Source organism: Salvelinus sp. IW2-2015, linkage group LG37 (genome assembly GCF_002910315.2).
Source record: "Salvelinus sp. IW2-2015 linkage group LG37, ASM291031v2, whole genome shotgun sequence".
Lineage (NCBI taxonomy): Eukaryota > Metazoa > Chordata > Actinopteri > Salmoniformes > Salmonidae > Salvelinus > Salvelinus sp. IW2-2015.
Genome location: NC_036876.1, coordinates 13,868,496 through 13,875,947, shown reverse-complemented (window position 1 = coordinate 13,875,947; position 7,452 = coordinate 13,868,496).

The following is a 7,452-nucleotide window of genomic DNA, read 5'->3' as shown; positions in this document are numbered from 1 at the left end:
CCTCGGGGTAGACTAACTTCTGTCGGCTCCCGAACGTAAGGCTCTCGAGGATTATCTGTCTGTTTCTCTCGACGCCGGTACCGTGGTGCCTTCTTCCTCTCCCGCCGGAGCGGGTTTTTCTTTGTTAAGAAGAAGGACGGTACTCTGCGCCCCTGCGTGGATTATCGAGGGCTGAATGACATAACGGTTAAGAATCGTTATCCGCTTCCCTTATGTCGTCAGCCCTTCGAGATTCTGCAGGGAGCCAGGTTTTTTACTAAGTTGGACCTTCGTAACGCTTACCATCTGTACGCATCAGAGAGGGGACGAGTGGAAAACGGCGTTTAACACTCCGTTAGGGCATTTGAATACCGGGTTCTGCCGTTCGGTCTCGCTTGCTCCAGCTGTCTTTCAGGCATTAGTAATGATGTACTGAGAGACATGCTGAACATCTTTGTTTTCGTTTACCTTGACGATATCCTGTTTTTTCACCGTCACTCGAGATTCATGTTAGCACGTTCGACGTGTCTCAGCGCCTTTTAGAGAATTGTCTCTACGTGAAGGCTGAGAAGTCGGCCTTTCATGTCTCCTCTGTCACATTTCTCGGTTCTGTTATTTCCGCTGAAGGCATTCAGATGGATCCCGCTAAGGTCCAGGCTGTCAGCGATTGGCCCGTTCCTAAGTCACGTGTCGAGTTGCAGCGCTTTCTCGGTTTCGCTAATTTCTATCGGCGTTTCATTCGTAATTTCGGTCAAGTGGCTGCCCCTCTCACAGCTCTGACTTCTGTCAAGACTTGCTTTAAGTGGTCCGGTTCGCCCAGGGAGCTTTTGATCTCCTCAAGAAGCGTTTTACATCCGCCCTATCCTTGTTACTCCTGACGTCACTAAACAATTCATTGTCGAGGGTTGACGCTTCAGAGGTGGGCGTGGGAGCCATTCTGTCCCAGCGCTTCCAGTCTGACGATAAGGTCCATCCTTGCGCTTACTTTTCTCATCGCCTGTCGCCATCGGAACGCAACTATGATGTGGGTAACCGCGAACTGCTCGCCATCCGCTTAGCCATAGGCGAATGGCGACAGTGGTTGGAGGGGCGACCGTCCCTTTTGTCGTTTGGACTGACCATAAGAACCTTGAGTACATCCGTTCTGCCAAACGACTTAATGCACGTCAAGCTCGTTGGGCGTTTTTTTCGCTCGTTTCGAGTTCGTGATTCCTATCGCCCGGGAAATAAGAACACCAAGCCTGATGCCTTATCCCGCTCTTTTAGTTCTTCTGTGGCTTCTACCGACCCCGAGGGATTCTCCCTGAAGGGCGTGTTGTCGGTTGACTGTCTGGGGAATTGAGAGACAGGTAAAGCAAGCACTCATCACACTGCGTCGCCGCGCGCTTGTCCTAGTAACCTTCTGTTCGTTCTGTCTCTACTCGTCTGGCTGTTCTTCAGTGGGCCTCTCTGCCAAGTTAGCTGGCCACCCCGGCGTTCGGGGTACGCTTGCTTCTATTTGCCAGCGGTTTTGGTGGCCTAATCAGGAGCGGGACACGCGCCGTTTCTGGCTGCTTGTTCGGACTCGCGCGAGACTAAGTCAGGTAACTCTCCTCCTGCCGTCGTCTCAGACCGCTTCCCATTCCTTCTCGACCTTGGTCTCACATCGCCTTAGACTTTATTACCGGTCTGCCTTCGTCTGCGGGGAAGACTGTGATTCTTACGGTTATCGATAGGTTCTCTAAGGCGGCACATTTCATTCCCTCGCTAAGCTTCTTCCGCTAAGGAGACGGCACAAATCATCATTGAATGTGTTCAGAATTCATGTCTCCCGTTAGACGCCGTTTCAGACGAGGCCCGCAATTCACGTCACAGTTTTGGAGGGAGTTCTGTCGTTTGATTGGTGCTTCCGTCAGTCCTCTCTCGGGTTTCATCCCAGTCTAACGGTCAAGCAGAAAGGGCCAATCAGTCGATTGGTCGCATATTACACAGCCTTTCGTTTCGAAACCCTGCGTCTTGGGCAGAACGCTCCCCTGGGCTGAGTACGCTCACAACTCGCTTCCTTCGTCTGCTACCGGGCTATCTCCATTTCAGAGTAGTCTTGGGTACCAGCTCCTCTGTTCTCGTCCCAGCTCGCCGAGTCCAGCGTTCCCTCCGCTCAGGCTTTTGTCCAACGTTGTGAGCGCACCTGGAGGAGGGTCAGGTCTGCACTTTGCCGTTACAGGGCGCAGACTGTGAGAGCCGCCAATAACGTAGGATTAAGAGTCCTAGGTATTGTCGCGGTCAGAGAGTGTGGCTTTCCACTCGTAACCTTCCCTTACGACAGCTTCTCGCAAGTTGACTCCGCGGTTCATTGGTCCGTTTCGTGTCTCTCAGGTCGTCACATCCTGTCGCTGTGCGACTGCTTCTTCCGCGACATCTTCGTCGCGTCCACCTGTCTTCCATGTCTCTTGTGTCAAGCCTTTTCTTCGCGCCCCGTTCGTCTTCCCTCCCCCCGTCCTTGTCGAGGGCGCACCTATTTACAAGGTACGGAAGATCATGGACATGCGTTCTCGGGGACGTGGTCACCAGTACTTAGTGGATTGGAGGGTTACGGTCCTGAGGAGAGGAGTTGGGTTCCATCTCGGGACGTGCTGGACCGTTCTTGATTGATGATTTCCTTCGTTGCCGCCAGGGTTCCTCCTCGAGTGCGCCAGGAGGCGCTTGGTGAGTGGGGGGTACTGTCATGTTTTGTCTTTGATCATCATGTCTTGTCCCTGTGCTTCCCTCTGCTGGTCTTATTAGGTTCTTTCCCTCTTTCTATCCCTCTCTCCTCCTCCCTCTCTCCCTCGCCCTCTCTCTTCTATCGTTCCGTTCCTGCTCCCAGCTGTTTCTCATTCTCCTAACGACCTCATTTACTCTTTCACCTGTCCCCTATTTTGCCCTCTGATTAGAGTCTCCTATTTCTCCCTCTGTTTTCCGCTCTGTCCTTGTCGGATTCTTGTTTGATGTTTGCTGTTCTGTGTCCTTGTTCCGCCCTGTCGTGTTTTTGCCTTCTTCAGATGCTGCGTGTGAGCAGGTGTCTCTGTCAGCTACGGCCTGTGCCTTCCTGAAGCGACCTGCAGTCTGTGGTCGCGTCTCCAGTCGTTCCTCTCTAYTGACGAGAGGATTTCAGTTTCCTGTTTTGGATTTTCCTTGAATAATATCCAGGAGAATTATTGTTTGTTTTAGACTGGAATAAAGACTCTGTTTCTATTACGTCGCTTTTGGGTTCTCATTCACCAGCATAACATGTGCATCCACAGGAGACTTTTGAAGTAGCCCGATCAGATTAAAAAAACATTGTGACTGGTTGTGTTTGTGCCACGTAAAAAGGTAATACATTTAAAAAAAGTCAAATTATAAATATCTAAGCGTGAGGTTCTAGGTTAGTGAGGAATAGCCGCTCGGATTGGAGAAGAGGCATGTGGCCACATTATTCTAGGACGACTTGGGAGAATGAGGATCTGCAACAGACGGTGCATTTAATGTCAGAAGTAAAAAATACAGCAAGACTGGCCTACTTTTGTGCCTTTCTAGACCTAAAACTGTCAAAAGTAGACCCACAACTGATCCAAATCGAATGAAACAAAATCACAGGGCTTTTGCGCTGTTATTCAAATGACATTTTCAAATGCATCCTAGAGTAGGCTAGAATGTTGTACTTACTTGAAAACAATAATGCAATGATTCATGGGTTGTAGGCTAGTCTAGGTAGGATAATTATATTGTCCCTAAACAAGATTAATAGGGGAGATTTTTGAGCTGTGTGTCTCATGTCTTCTCTGTTCTTTCATGCGCAATGATGCACCTGGCTTCTCCGCAGCCTATCAGCTATTCCTTTGCTTTTGTCGATTCATATTAAAAAAATGTACGCAGCTTTGAATGTTTTTATGTGTGGTATGATTGCTAGTGTGCCTAATGCAGATTTGAACAAACGATTCACTTACCGCTATTGTCATCATGAATCGTGGATAGAGGGCAGGATAGACCGTTAGACTGGTGGACTGACCTGTGGTATAGTAAAAGTTAGCACACTGAAAAGAGTAGTGCATAAGGGAAGTACCAAAACGCCTTGATATAAGGGAGGCACTGTAATGAGTATGATGGGAGACAGAGCGCTGGTTTCAAGTGCAAGGCGCAGCAGGTGTTTATTTAGTAAAGGACCACAGAAGGATGCAGGTAGCAGGGTCCACGGACAGGCAGAAGGTCATACACAAGGAGTCCAAAAAGGTAACAGTACAGGCAGAGAAAAAGGCTAATAACGTAGTCTGGGAGATCAGGCAAGAGGTTGATGACAGGAAATCTGATAGGCAAAAGTACAGGCAGGTTATAGGCAAAAAACGTTGTTAGTGAGGAGGGCCAAAAATTACAATACACATGAGGACTAATTTGGAAATAAACAGAGCTCTGACTAGAATGTGTATCAAAACAAACAAAACCTCACAATGATGGGGTGCAATAAACTGAACTAAATAGTGTGTGTAAATGACATACAGGTGTGTGAACAGATGATCAGAATTCAGGTGATTGGGATCTGGAGAGTGAGCTGCGTTCAGGTAATCTATGTGTTTGAAAGTGTGAGCTGGAAAGTAGGCTGCAAAGTGAGCTGCGTTCAGGGGATCTTTGTGTTTGAGAGTGTGAGTTGGAAGCAGACGTTACAGGCGCATGCAAGCAGATGAGGAAATCTGGCTAGGATGGAAGAAATTATTTAGTAAAACCTGCAAAAGAGCGAATGTAAACCACGGAAAAAGCAACAACAAAAAAGTTGGACAACCCTCCCCTATTTTGGACCACCCCTCCCACCCAGTAAATTGTGATCTGTCCCTAAGGTACAGGGTAGAGTCCCAGTTGGTAGCCTGCTAGTGACAGTGACAAAGGGGCAAGGTACTGGGCAGAGGACGGCTAGTGATGACTGTTTAAAACCTCTTAACAGTCTGATAGCATGGAAATAGAAGCTGTTTTTCAGTCTCTCTGTCCCAGCTTTGATGCACCTGTACTCTCTCTACCTGCTACGGTATAAGGGTTAACAGGCCGTGGTTCGGGTGTCTGAGGTCCTTGATGATGTTCTTGGCCTTCCTGTGACACCGGGTACTGTAGATGTCCTGGAGGGCAGCAAGTATGCCCCCAGTGATGCGTTGGGCTGACCGCACCAACATCTGGAGAGCCCTGCAATTGCGGGTGTTGCAGTTGCCGTACCAGGCGGTGATACAGACTGACAGAATGCTCTTGATGGTGCATCTGTAGAAGTTCATGAGAGTCTTAGTGGCAAAGCCGGATTTTCTCAGCCTCCTGAGGTTGAAGATGCGCTGTTGTGCGGTGTCAGTGTGGAGAGGCCATTTCAGGTCCTCAGTGATGTGCACGCCGAGGAACTTGAAGCTTTTAACCCTCTCCACTGTGGCCCAGTTGATGTGGATGGGAGCGGGCTCTATCTGCTCTCTCCTGTAGTCAACGATCAGCTCATTCATTTTCTTGACATTGAGAGAGAGATTATTTTCCAAGCACCACTTCGCCAGGGCTCTCACATCCTCCCTGTATGCTGTCTCGTCATTGTTTGTAATCAGGCCTACCACTGTTGTGTCGTCAGCAAACTTGATAATTGAGTTGTAGACGTGCGTAGCCACTGAGTCATGGCTGAACAGGGAGAGCAGGAGGGGGTTGAGCACTCGCCCCTGTGAGGCACCCATGTTGAGGATCAGTGTGGCGGATGTGTTGTTGCCTACCTTCGCCACCTGGGGTCAGCTCGTCAGGAAGTCTAGGACGCAGTTGCACAGGGCGGGGCCCTGAGCTTAGCTTGGAGGACACTATGGTCATGAGGAGATGAAGGATTAGCTGTAGTCGATGAACAGCATTTTCACATAGGTATTCAAGGTGGGATAGGGCTGTGGTCTGTCCAGTAGAGTGCAATGGCGATTGTGTCGTCCGTAGATGTGTTAGGGCGGTATGCAAATTGTAGGGGGTAATATGGTCCTTAACTAGCCCCTCAAAGCACTTCATGATTACAGAAGTGAGTGCTACAGGGCGATAGTAATTTAGTTCATTGGCCACTTCAATAAATGGAACACTAGTCACTTTAATAATGCCACTTTAAGAATGTTTACATATCTCACATTACTCATCTCATATGTACTGTATATACTGCTGCACTGTCGGATCTAGAAGCATAAGCATTTCGCTACACTCACAATAACGTCTGCTAACCATGTGTATGTGACCAATGAAATGTTGATTGATTTGATTTGATTTTGATAACCGTTGATTTCTTGAGTACAGGAACAATGCTGGACATCTTGAAGCAAGTGTGGACAACAGACTGGGATAGGGAGTGATTGAATACTGTATGTCCGTAAACACTCCAGCCAGCTGCTCTGCACATGTTCTGAGGACAGGGCTTGAGATGACGTCTGGGCCGTCAGCCTTGTGAGGGTAAACACGCTTGGATGTCTTACACGCTGACCAAACCGCATACACGCGTGCGTCCGCCTTCGCGAGCAAGTAGATTTTTTTCACCCACGCCAGACGCGATCAGGGCATGCAGATTGAAATATCAAAACAAACTCTGAAACAATTATATTAATTTGGGGACAGGTTGAAAAGCATTAAACATTTATGGCAATGTAGCTAGTTAGCTTGCTGCTGCTAGCTAATTTGTCCTGGGATATAAACATTGGGTTCTTTTTTTTCCTGAAATGCACAAGGTCCTCAACTCCGACAATTAATCCACAGATAAAAAGGTAAACCGAATACATTTCTCATCATCTCTCCTCCTTCCTTCAGGCTTCTTTTTCTTCTTTGGACTTTATATGGTGGTTGGCAACCAACTTTACGGTGCACTAATACAAAGATGAACTAAGTGTGGACCTCAGTTCATCTTTCAATCACCCACGTGGGTATATGCTAAAAACAAATGAGGAGATGGCACCTGGGTATATGCTCCTAAAAAACAATTAGGAGATGGGAGAGCAGTGTGGGTGCAATGATTGAATAACCTGTATGTGTAATTTGTTTTTGCAACGCTCACGCGACGCGTGCAGTGTGGTCAGCATGTTACTCACGTCGACCTCGGAGATCGGGAGCACAACGTTCCTCGTGATTGGTGGGTGGTTGGTAGAATTTTGGGAGCGTTTTCCTTAGATTTATTTTATTAAAGTCCTCAGCTACAATAAATGAGGCCTCAGAGAGAGAGGCGGGGTCTGAGTCTGAGTGTCACAGTACAATGGTAGGCTCCCTCATCCTATGCCTACCTGTGGTTTCCCACATCTCCTGCTAGTTCACCTGAATGCATGAGAAGTAAGCAACCTCTCAGAAAAAAATACAGACACACGGGGTTAGAGAAAGCAGAGCGAGAGAGAGTGGGCTCACTCCAACAGATGTGAGCTGCCAGTGGCAAAAAAACCCACTGAGGGGCTGAAAGTAAATCACTCAAAGTAAATCAAATGAATTTATAAAGCCCAGCAGATGTCACAAAGTGCTATA